The following is a 13,132-nucleotide window of genomic DNA, read 5'->3' as shown; positions in this document are numbered from 1 at the left end:
ACTGAAAGGAGATCTAGTTAGGGAACAGAAGAACGGCAAACTTAAAGCAGGGGTCATGCCGTTATGGAAATTGGTGAGATCGTGCTTAACAGATGAGGATTGTGAGCAGATGGTAGAAGCAGGGCAGAAGATTTTGGACGAAATTCAAGACAGTCTATCAGAGGCAGAGTGGGGAGAGAGATTGAAAGTTGGGACGAAACAAGGTGCACCGAAGAATTTAGGCCTTTCCACGGGCCTTGAGCCCGAGGAAAAGAGATATAAAGGAAAGAATGCCTTGGGAGAGATTAGAAAAAGGGATGGAAAGGGAGAGAAGAAGAGAGAAAGAACTGGAGAGGCACATAAGGAAAGGAGCCTCTACCCGCCATTAGATGAGTTTAAGGCACTAGCTGTCAGTAGCTCAGAATTGGATAAGGAACTTAGCTCCTCTGAGGAGACAGACTTAGAGGAAGAAAGATACCAGCCAGATGAAAGACGAGCTAATCAGTTACAGAATAACATAAAGAAAGCAAAAGTAGCTAGAGACAAATGTCAAATCACTATGCGATCTTCAGATCCGCAACCTCTGGGTCCTAGTACACCTCCGCCCTACGTGCAGAGGTATCAATCAGACTCATTCATTTCAAAAGAGGAACAGAGAAAAGTGCAGCAAGCGTTCCCAGTCTTCGAAGGCGCAGAGGGTGGACGCGTTCATGCCCCAGTGGAGTATATACAGATTAAAGAATTAGCAGAGTCAGTTCGTAACTATGGAGTCAATGCCAACTTTACTGTAGCCCAAGTCGAAAGGCTTGCTACTCTGGCAATGACCCCCGGCGATTGGATGACCGTAGTAAAAGCCGCATCTCCTAACATGGGAATGTATTTAGAATGGAAAGCTTTGTGGCAAGACTCCTGCCAAGCACAGGCAAGGGCCAATGCCAATGTTGAAGGGGACCAAGGAACATGGACTTTTGAGTTGCTTACAGGTCAGGGACAACACGCTAATAACCAGACAAATTACCATTGGGGAGCTTATGCTCAGATCTCAGCTGCTGCAGTTAAGGCATGGAAGGCACTCTCTAAGAAGGGAGAGGCAAGTGGGCATTTGACCAAGATCACCCAGGGCGCACAGGAGTCATTCTCAGATTTTGTGGCTAGAATGACAGAAGCGGCAGGGAGAATTTTTGGGGATCCAGAAACAGCTATGCCTTTAGTTGAACAGTTGATCTATGAACAGGCTACCCAGGAATGCAGGGCGGCTATTACACCTAGAAAGAGCAAGGGACTGCAGGATTGGTTAAAGGTTTGCCGTGAGCTTGGAGGGCCACTCACTAATGCAGGTTTAGCAGCTGCCATTCTACAAGGGCAAAAACACCCTGACATGGCTGAGTTCAAACTCTGCTATAATTGTGGCAAACCAGGACACTTAAAAAAGGACTGTAGAGCCCTTGTCAAAAGGAGAGCACCAGGACTGTGTACTAAGTGTGGAAAAGGATATCATTGGGCTAGAGATTGTCGTTCAGTCAGGGACATTCGAGGCAGGCCCCTGCAGCCAGGATTCCCTCAAGCAGTAGATAATGAGACCGTTCCAAAAAACCAGTACAGGGCCCTCAGGTCTCAGGGCCCGAAAACATATGGGACCTCGACAGGCAAAAGGTGGACCCCACAGTCGGCAGGGCAACAGAAGGATCAGCTGGGTTGGACCTCCGTACCACCACCCGATTCATGCTAATGCCCCATATGGGGGTACAGCCTATTCCTACTGACTATAAAGGACCTCTGCCATCCGGGAGTATTGGCCTAATATTGGGCCGGGCCTCCCTTACCTTACAAGGTCTTATTGTTCACCCTGGAGTCGTAGATCAAGACTATGAAGGGGAACTTCAAGTTCTCTGTTCCTGTCCTCAGGGTGTCTTTTCTATTTCACAAGGGGATAGAATAGCTCAGTTAATAATTTTGCCAAGCCTACATGGCTGTTTTCCTTCCTCTGGTGTCCCTCGAGCTACCAGAGGGATTGGTTCTACTGGAAATGATTCTGCTTACTTAGTGATGCCTCTTGACTCCAGGCCATTCTTAGAATTAGTTATAGAAGGAAAACAATTTAAAGGGATTTTAGACACAGGAGCAGATAAAAGTATCCTGTCTTCCCAATGGTGGCCAAAAACTTGGCCCGTTACTCAGTCATCACGTTCTTTGCAAGGTTTAGGTTATCAGTCCTGTCCCACTATTAGTTCCCGTTCTTTGAGCTGGACAGCTCCTGAAGGTCAAACAGGACGATTCACTCCCTATGTTTTACCACTCCCAGTAAATCTCTGGGGGAGAGACATTTTACAGGCACTAGGATTGACCTTGACTAATGAATACTCGCCACAAGCTGTTCAAATAATGAAGAAAATGGGCTATAAAGAAGGAAGGGGATTAGGGAAAGGAGAGCAGGGTAAACTTGAACCTATCCCTCAAAAAGGTAATAATGGGAGACAAGGTTTGGGTTTTTTCTAGGGGCCGTTGAGGGCTCCATGCCCATACCATGGCTTACAGAGGAAGTTGTATGGGTTCCTCAATGGCCTCTCTCCTCTGAAAAGTTAGAAGCAGCTACAAAACTAATTTCTGAACAGCTACGCTTGGGTCATTTAGAGACCTCTACCTCACCCTGGAATACACCTATTTTCGTAATTAAGAAAAAATCTGGCAAATGGCACTTATTACATGATCTTAGAGCTATTAATGTACAAATGCGTCTATTTGGACCAGTTCAGCGAGGGCTACCATTGCTTTCTGCCTTACCCAAAAATTGGGAAATTATAATTATAGATATTAAAGATTGCTTTTTCTCTATACCTTTATGCCCTCAAGATAGGCAAAGATTTGCATTTACCATCCCAGCCATTAATCATTTAGAACCGGATCAAAGATACCAATGGAAGGTCCTACCTCAGGGGATGGCGAATAGCCCCACCATGTGTCAACTGTATGTGCAATTGGCACTTAAGTCAGTTAGAGAGCATTTTCCATCATTACAGGTGATAATTTATATGGATGACATTTTGATTTGCCATAAAAATTCACAATTATTGCAAGATGCATACCCTATATTAATAAAAACGTTAGGGCAATGGGGATTGCAGGTGGCCACTGAAAAGGTGCAAGTTGCTCGAATGGGAGCCTTCCTAGGGTCACTCATTTATCCTGACAAAATTGTTCCTCAAAAATTAGAGATTCGCAAAGATCAACTACATACCTTGAATGATTTCCAAAAATTGCTAGGAGATATTAATTGGCTAAGACCATTTTTGAAAATTCCATCAGCAGAATTAAAGCCCTTATTTGACATATTAGAGGGAGATACCCACATCTCCTCCCACAGAGCACTTACCCCAGCTGCATGTCAAGCTTTACAAACGATAGAAAAGGCCTTACAAGATGCTCAATTACAACGCATTGAGGAGTCAAAGTCATTTGAATTGTGCATATTAAAAACTGCACAGTTACCAACAGCAGTCTTATGGCAAAAAGGACCCTTATTGTGGGTCCATCCTAATGCTTCCCCTGCAAAAATCATTGAGTGGTATCCTAATGCAATTGCTCAACTTGCACTTAGGGGGATAAAAGCAGCTATTACTTATTTTGGGAAAGAACCTCATATGCTAATCGTACCTTATACTTCTGCTCAAGTTCAAACCCTGGCAGCAACAACAAACGATTGGGCAGTCTTGGTTGCCTCTTATTCAGGACAAATTGATAATCATTATCCAAAACATCCAATTTTACAATTTGCCTTAAGCCAAGCCATAGTGTTTCCAGTAATAACAGCCAAACACCCACTTCCGGATGGGGTAGTAGTATATACAGATGGATCCAAATCTGGCATAGGTGCATATGTAGTAAATGGCCAAGTAACATCTAAACAATATAATGAGACATCACCCCAGATTGTAGAGTGTTTGATAGTTCTAGAAGTCCTTGAAACTTTTCCGGGACCGCTCAATATTGTATCTGACTCTTCATATGTGGTCAATGCAGTTAATATGCTTGAAGTTGCTGGCTTAATTAGACCCTCTAGCAAGCTTGCTCACATTTTTCAGCAAATTCAGTCAGCCTTGTTACATAGAAGACATCTTGTGTATATTACTCATGTTAGGGCTCATTCTAGCCTTCCTGGCCCCATGTCTCATGGAAATGACTTGGCAGACAAAGCTACTAGAATAGTGGCTGCTGCTCTGTCCTCGCAGTCAGAGGCTGCAAGGGAGTTTCATAAACGCTTCCACGTGACGGCTGAAACATTACGCCGCCGTTTCACTTTAACTAGGAAAGAAGCTCGTGACATTGTCACCCAATGTCAAAACTGTTGTCAATTTCTGCCTACTCCTCATGTAGGGGTAAACCCCAGAGGCATCAGACCATTACTGGTCTGGCAAATGGATGTCACTCATATTTCCTCCTTTGGAAGAAATCAATATTTACATGTTTCCATTGACACCTGCTCTGGTGTTATGTTTGCTACACCTTTAACAGGTGAGAAAGCCTCTCATGTTATACAGCACTGTTTAGAAGCATGGAGTGCTTGGGGCAAGCCCACAATTCTTAAAACTGATAATGGGCCAGCATATACCTCTACTAAATTTCAGCAATTTTGTCATCAAATGGATGTCACTCACTTGACTGGCCTTCCTTATAATCCTCAAGGACAAGGCATTGTGGAACGTGCTCACCATACACTTAAGTCTTATCTCATAAAACAAAAAAGGGGAGTTGATGAGACTCTGCCCTCAGTGCCAAGAGTAGCTGTATCTATGGCACTCTTTACACTCAATTTTTTGAATCTTGACGAGCAAGGTCGCTCTGCATCTGATCGACATAGCTCAGACCCTGATAGACCAAAAGAAATGGTCAAATGGAAGGATGTCTTAACTGGTCTGTGGAAAGGCCCGGATCCTATTTTGATAAGATCCAGGGGAGCTGTTTGTGTTTTTCCACAGAGTGAAGACAACCCATTTTGGCTGCCGGAACGACTCACCCGCAAGATATTCATCAAGGATGGTGCAGAAGATGCAGACCTCCCGAGGACTGCTCCTGATCCTGACAATGCTGAACTTGTCTCAGGTTCCTAGTATGAGGGGCGAACAGAGATGGGCCATTCTCTCGACTTTCCCTAAACCAATGCCAGTTCGCCATAATGCTATAGTTTTTCCAAAATTCTTTACTACTAATAAAACATTAGATTTGCCATATCTACCCTATGATCCCACCCGAGCACCATTAGGGGAAAATCGTTCTTTATTAGAACAGGGTTCTTTATGATTTCAAATTAATGGACCAGGAAAATGTATCAACCTCACAGCTCGAGCTTTGGGGAAGTTTAATGAGCACCGAGGAGGTTGGGTAAGCACAACCCAAGATACTTCCAATGCAGATATAACCTTTACAAATCGGACCTTTTGGCAGGAGGCAATTTGGGTTAATGGTACATTTCTACCACATAACTTTTCAGACAAAGAACGTCCCCACCAACCAAAAATAGCCCCTCATTGTAGCTTGGAAGATGAAGGGCTGATATTGCCTTGGTCTGATTGTCAATCCTCCATCACTCGTTGGGCAGATCAGAGTAAAACCTTTTCCTTTTCTCCCAACATAATAGATGATCCAGAGAAGGAATTTGTTATGAAAAAGGGACTTTTCATACAGGACTTTAGAATGCATCCCTTTCACAAGTGGGTGCTTTGTGGAGTCAATGGCAGTTGTACAGAACTCAATCCTTTGATCTTTATCCAGGGAGGAGCAGTTGGAAAGGCTTCTTTTAATGGCATCTCAAGATTTGCTCAGTATTGGGGAATACATGCTGCCTCCCAGGATTCTTATGGATATACTAATACCAGTGTAGAGATCACTGGGTTCAATAAAACTTTGGTAAACCAGATTAATTATCCATCTACCCCAGTCTGTGTTTACCCCCCTTTCTTGTTTATTCTTTCAAATGATTCATTTGAAGTCTGTTCCAATGATTCTTGTTGGATTTCTCAATGTTGGGACATAACAAAGAACACCCGTGCCATGGTAGCACGGATCCCACGTTGGATCCCGGTTCCGGTGGAAACACCCTCCACCTTATCCCTGTTTCGACAAAAAAGAGATTTTGGAATTACTGCTGCCGTGATCATAGCAATTTCAGCCAGTGCAGCTGCTGCTACAGCTGCAGGGTATGCTATGGTTAGTACGGTTCAATCAGGCACAAAATTAAATCAGCTTTCAGCAGATCTGGCTGATGCCATCACTGTCCAAACTTCTGCTAGTACCAAGTTAAAGGGAGGGCTGATGATATTGAATCAGCGCCTTGACTTGGCAGAAGAACAGATAGGAGTTCTATACCAGATGGCCCAGTTGGGTTGTGAAAGAAAACTGGAAGCCCTGTGTATTACCAGTGTCCAATATGAAAATTTTACTTATGCAGCTAATCTGTCTAGACAGCTTTCCTTGTATCTTGCAGGAAATTGGTCTGAGGGATTCAATGAGACTCTTGAGGCCCTGAGGGTGGCAGTTTTAAAGATCAACTCAACGCGAGTGGACCTGTCATTGACAGAGGGCCTCTCCTCCTGGATTTCATCTGCATTTTCTTATTTTAAGGAATGGGTGGGGGTGGGTTTATTTGGCGTTGCCACCTGCTGTGGACTTGTGTTCATGCTCTGGTTGGTTTGCAAGCTCAGAACCCAACAAACACGTGACAAGGTTGTGATAGCTCAAGCACTTGCTGCCATTGAGCAAGGCGCCTCCCCCGAAATCTGGCTATCTATGCTCAAAAATTAGTTGACATTGGTGGCTGGCCTCTTTTGTAGAGTTCGCCCTAGGTCATTTAGTAGTTACTGTCACATAGCACTGCGGTATCCAGGGACGGGCAACTTTCCTCATGCACAGATCATCCTAAGACACGGGGCCCAGTGGCGATAGGGTTACCCTATGACAGGAAAAGGCTGTGACATTGGAGGAACGACCTAAGACAGGAGCCACAGCGGATGGGCATAATTACACAGACCTAGTCCAGCCTCAATTTAATAAAATAAAAAGGGGGAGATGTGGAAAGCCGTGCAGCGTGCAGCGTGCAGCGAGCAATCGCTGTGGAGAGCCGTGCGCGTGCCGCGAGCAATCACCATTATAAGATGGCGCTGGCCTCCGCTGTGACAAACTAGTAAACAAGCCTTGTGCGCAAGTGCGAGAGTGAACTCACTCCTAGTCACTGCCCATTCTCGGGGTGTAATAGTGGTGTGATGAGCGAGCAACGAATCAAGAGCTGTCACGCCACATCAGGTGCTGAAACGTCATGGCTGAGTGCTATATAAGGGACTCCATTTTCTGGGGTCGAGATCTTCCTGAGAAGTAAGCAATAAAGCTTTGCTGCAGAAGATTCCGGTTGTCCTGAGTGTGTTCTTGCCGGCGGGGACAAAAGCTTGGGATATTCTCCAACCCGGAAGTCCCACCTACTTGCTCAGTGATTGGCTTCTTTATTTGTTAGAAGGGTCACATGAAGTATGTGATTCACATCTTGTCCCAAGTAGCCCCTTTTGGGGAAACTGAATTAGCATCAAAATACAAACAGCACCAGGGCTATTCACAACAATTCCCCCTTTCTGTTCAATTAAAAGAATCTTTTATCTCAGATATAAATTGAACACAACTATTACCATTTTGTAATTTATAAAGTACAATATAGACCTAACACCAAATCCATCATTTTTTTCAATTAAATAGAACATTCTCTCATAGATCCTAACGTAAAAGACTTATAAATCCATGTTACATCCTGGTTTAGCTTGTATACTATCTGAAAACTACCTTCGCACATATATTTTCTCAACGTTAAATAGCCTGAGTTAGCTATGATACCCTAAGTAGTCTTTCAACCCTGTCAGAAATCTTATAACCACCAACATTATATGAAAATATAGGAAACCAACACAGCTTCCACAACTGAGACAAACTGTAGAGAAAAGCTGTCTATCTATACAACCCAGTAAGTCAGGAAGTTGGAGTGTCAGACTTCAGCCTTCTGGCCCAGAATATTGTGACAGACCTTGAAAACCAGGAATTATTAAGGACTAGCTTATTCTGTCTCAGCAGAACTAAGCTGTCCTAACCTATATCTTGTGTCCTATCAAAAACCTTACTGGTCTGGAGGAGAAATAGGCAATTTCTGCCCAGTGGCCTCCTAGCCACAATGTATCACCTCACTTGAAGGTAGAGATGCTCAATTTCTTCTTAGAATCCACAGAAGGGGCACTAATAGGAGTAGATATGTCTCAACAGTGAATGAATAAATAATATTAAATGTCACATTCTGTGGGGTTCTGATGTTTTTGAAAACCAACTATCCATGTAATGGAATCTGGACTGGTTTTGTTAACTATTCTCAGCTATTTCTAATTAAATTATTTGAAAACACCCTAACAATAAACTCAGAGCCCATAATTTGCTATCTAGCTCTTAACTCACAGGCTTAAACAACTCAGATCAGTTTGTAATGGCATTTATGGAAGGACTGGGTCCAAGCTTTATACTTTTAAGTTTTTGGTATCAATAGAAGAAATTTATATCAATGATAACCTTGATTCTGTATCAAAATAAATTCTGTACCAAAATAAGGAATTATGATTTCAATTTAGTAACTATTGTAATGATTTCTACCAAATGAGATTATGGCCGCAAAATCAATCCTAGCAATTTCCTCCCTGTTCCAGTAAGACCATTTCTAGATTCCCAAGAAAGGCACCTTAGGATAATCACCTCCAGCCCCAAAGCTCAGGAAACTCTTCATAACTACTTTCAGCTGAATATGAGCATTGAGATATCTTTGAGGAGAAGGGAGGGTAGGAAAAATGGGGGATTTGTTTTGGCCTTAAGAAGGCCATAACAACTATTGTTTTAGTCGCTGATGTCTGTGTTCTTACTGGATCTGGCTGAAAGTCCAAGATATCAGGAGTTCAAAGCAGGACAGTTCAGCATGTCTGATGATGAGACTCACCAAGGCTGTATATTCTGTAATATAAAAATCCCGAAACAAAATTTTAGTATCATCAAGATAACTTTTTTGTTTGATTCTCTGGAATCTAGTTCTTCAGAGGGACTCCCTTCGTCCATCTGATCCGTGTTACTCTGGAAGGTGGATAGACACTAATCACCGTTTCTAAAAATGCAAAGACAAAACCTTTCTCCCAAATCAGCAGATCCTTGAGCCAGTAACCAGAAAAAACTTTACTTTGATCTCTCTCCCAGAGGAATAACAACCAAAAAACTCAAAATCATACCCATTTTGAAATTAAAACAATCCAAAACAAATAAACTAGAATACTATACATGCCTATTCTTAGGCTTTTCCTATTTTTTTTTTTGTCAAGAAAATTACCCAAAATTACCCAAAATTCACATGGAGTCCAAATTAGACAGAATATGAATATCCTGTAAGACTTATTAGAGCAATATATATTTATAGCATCTTTAAAGCAATTAATTCAAACTTTTCACTAATATCTGCCTATAGAAAGCAGGTAGTTTTTACTTATTAAGCTCTCTGTCTAGAGCAGCCATCCTGTTATACCATCTATCTGTGATGCTCTCTACCTAGAGCCACAGACTTCTATTAATTAATACCTGTTTATAGCAGGCAATTATCACTGCCCTCTCTACTTGGAATCAGTGACAAAATTTCCCTATCCTAGTTCCAAAGTTCCGGAAAAAATCCCCATGTGATTTCGACAAAATCTGTATATAAGTCTATATCAAAAGCAAATAATCCTAATTTTATAAATTCACAGTTCAATCAATCTCTGCCCCAAGATGTAAGCAGCTTCCATTCTCCAGCTCTCTGACTCAGAGCAGCCATCCTGTCTCTTTCCATAACAGGGGACCTCAGAGCTTTATTTCTCTCTCTCTCTCACTCTCTCTCTCTTTCTTTCTTTCTTTCTTTCTTTCTTTCTTTCTTTCTTTCTTTCTTTCTTTCTTTCTATTTTTTTATTAGATATTTTCTTCATTTACATTTCAAATACTATCCAAAAAGCCCCCTATACCCTCCCCCTGCCCGGCTCCCCAACCCACCTATTCCTGCTTTCTGGCCCTGGCATTCCCCTGTACTGGGGCATATAATCTTCACAAGACCAAGGGCCTCTCCTCCCATTGATAGCCAACTAGGCCATCCTCTGCTACATATGCAACTAGACACAAGCTCTGGGGGGTACTGGTTAGTTCATATTGTTGACCCTCCTATGGTTACAGACCCCTTTAGCTCTTTGGGTACTTTCCCTAGCTCCTCTATTGGGGGCTCTATGTTCCATCTAATAGATGACTGTGAGCATCCACTTTTTTATTTGCCAGGCACTGGCATAGCCTCACTAGAGAAAGCTATATCAGTATCCTGTCAGCAAAATCTTACTGGCATATGCAATAGTGTCTGGGTTTGGTGGTTGTATATAGGATGGATCCCCAGATGGGTCAGTCTCTGGATGGTCCTTCCTTCCTTCTCAGCTCTGAACTTTTTCTCTGTAACTCCTTTCATGGGTATTTTGTTCTCCATTCTAAGAACGAGTGAAGTATCCACACTTTGGTCTTCCTTCTTCTTGAGTTTCATGTGTTTTGCAAATTGTATCTTGGGTATTCTAAGTTTCTGGGATAATATTCGCTTCCCAGTGAGTACATATCATGTGTGTTCTTTAGTGATTGAGTTACTTCACTCAGGATGATATCCTCCAGATCCATCCATTTGTCTAAGAATTTCATAAATTCATTATTTTTAATAGCTGAGTAGTATTCCATTGTGTAAATGTATCACATTTTCTGTATCCATTCCTCTGTTGAGTGATATCTGGCTTCTTTCCAGCTTCTGGCTATTATAAATAAGGCTGCTATGAACATAGTGGAGCATGTTTCCTTATTACAAGTTGGAACATCTTCTGGGTATATGCCCAGGAGAGTTGTTTCAAGGATCCCTCACTTGAGTCCACATGATTCATACCAGTGCCACCTTTCTCTCACTTAGAAAATAAAACTCTAACTCTCAGGCTAATAAACTTACATTTCTAGTGGATTCTTGCCCCATATTTGGTGCCATCTTTTGTGGGAAATATTCAAAAATACAATTCACACTACACCATCAAGGCACCAACAGACTGGCCAGCCTGTTCTCTTCTCATGGACACTAACACAGAGCTCCAAAATTTCTCAACACAGCTCACTAAGTGCTAAGTTCCCACATGTGATTAATTACCTTGCCAACCCCACATTTGAAAATTCCTATGTCCTTTTGGGGTGCACTTCTGCAAACCCGTGCTTTGATACCATACCTTTCTCTCTGGAACCTAGTTGAGCAGCCATTTGAAGAAAAACACCACAAAAACTTACTTCAGAATCAATATAAGTCAATTGCTGGTTGCAACAACTCGAATTCTAATCTTGTAAGCCATATTGCATCTAAATCCTCCATTGGCAAATCCAATTCACCATCTAAACCAGGGATTACTAGTAGCTGCATCTTTTCCTCCTACTGTCCCCATCTGAAAACTACTCTTTTTCATATTCTTAATTTCTATTTATGTATAATAATTTTGAAGTCCCAGCCTTTGTTAATTTACATAAAAACATCATGTTCCTTATTTGTAAGTTTTCTATTCTAAAGCCCTTTACTACATTAAAGATAATAGATTAACAGATAGATAGATAGATAGATAGATAGATAGATAGATAGATAGATGATAAATAAATATGTGTATACATATATACATATAAAGATCATAGATAAATGATAGATGGTATATAAACAGATGATAAATGAAATAGAGGAATATATGATAGATAATAGATCATTGAGAAATGGGTAGGCAGATAGATAATAGATAGATAGAAGACAGATAGATAAGATAGACAGACAATTATAGAGAAATAGAAAAGAGACAGACAGGCAGATGACAGATGACAGACTGAAAGATGAATGGTAGATCATTAATAGATAACAATAATCTACTGATACATATCAGTGTTGTCTATGGAGCATAGTTGAGGCTCCAGCATCAAGTTTATCACCATTTTGCCTTACACATCTTACACTTTTCACATGTATTTTCAATCATATGGTTTTGATTTTGTTTTTATATGTTTTTTTCATATTAGAGTGAAAGCTGTTTTATCATCACCCTTTAAACTATAAATCTCTATTTAGGACTACTCTTAGGTTCACTGCTCATCCACTCTAAGTTATGACATGGGAATCTGTGGTACATGCAGAAACAATTTTCACAGAGCTGGTGTCTCCTCCTACTCACTCCAGATTACTCCACCACTTCCACATTCAGAAGCTGCTCCGACATGAAAACAACCCTGGAGGGAATTGCTGTCTCCACTAAAGACATTTCAATACCAGGCAAGTGTCTGCTGAGTCAAGCTCTGTGTTTACCATGTGCTACTTGCTTTCAAAACAAATAGACACATATGAGGGTCAAATTTTCACCTCCTGTTTCAAGCAAGAGAAACTAGGGTCAAAGAAGCACTGATAACTACACAAGGTTAGATACCTCTAGGTGTGAAGCCTGGGTGAGAATGAGGCTATATTTAGTGACTGGTAGATGCTTCAAACCATTTTTAATGTATTAGAATTTTACAACAGAAAATACCAAAAAGGTATATTACATATCTTGGTCATACCTACCTTCTTCTTCCCTCCTCCATTTTTTTTTATGGGATGTTCCCCCACACAACACATCAACCACACAACTTAATGTACTCTTTTTAAATTTATCTATGTTTTGTTAAGCTCCTAATATAATTAGTGCTGTCTATGTGAAAAGGAATGTGGGGTAACTCACAGGGGTATCGGCAACCTATCAGTGAACACACCCTCAAAGAAATTGCTCCATAAACTATAATGAGTGGTCAGTATACACACACACACACACAATTATCTATACATATACATACATATATAGTCACATATGTGTGTGTGTGTGTGTGTGTGTATATATATATATATATATATATATATATATATATATATTTGCATGTACATGCACATTGAGAGATAGATTCATGCACATGCTCAGAGAATAGGATGTTGCAGTAGTTAGGTAACCCACCCTGTGCTCCTGGTCCCATGTACTCACCTGCCAAAAATCTATCTAGATTCACAAAT

The sequence above is a fragment of the Mus caroli genome, unplaced genomic scaffold, assembly GCF_978045245.1.
Source record: "Mus caroli unplaced genomic scaffold, Mus_caroli_1 scaffold_6, whole genome shotgun sequence".
Taxonomy (NCBI): Eukaryota; Metazoa; Chordata; class Mammalia; order Rodentia; family Muridae; genus Mus; species Mus caroli.
Note: the sequence above shows the minus strand (reverse complement) of the source record.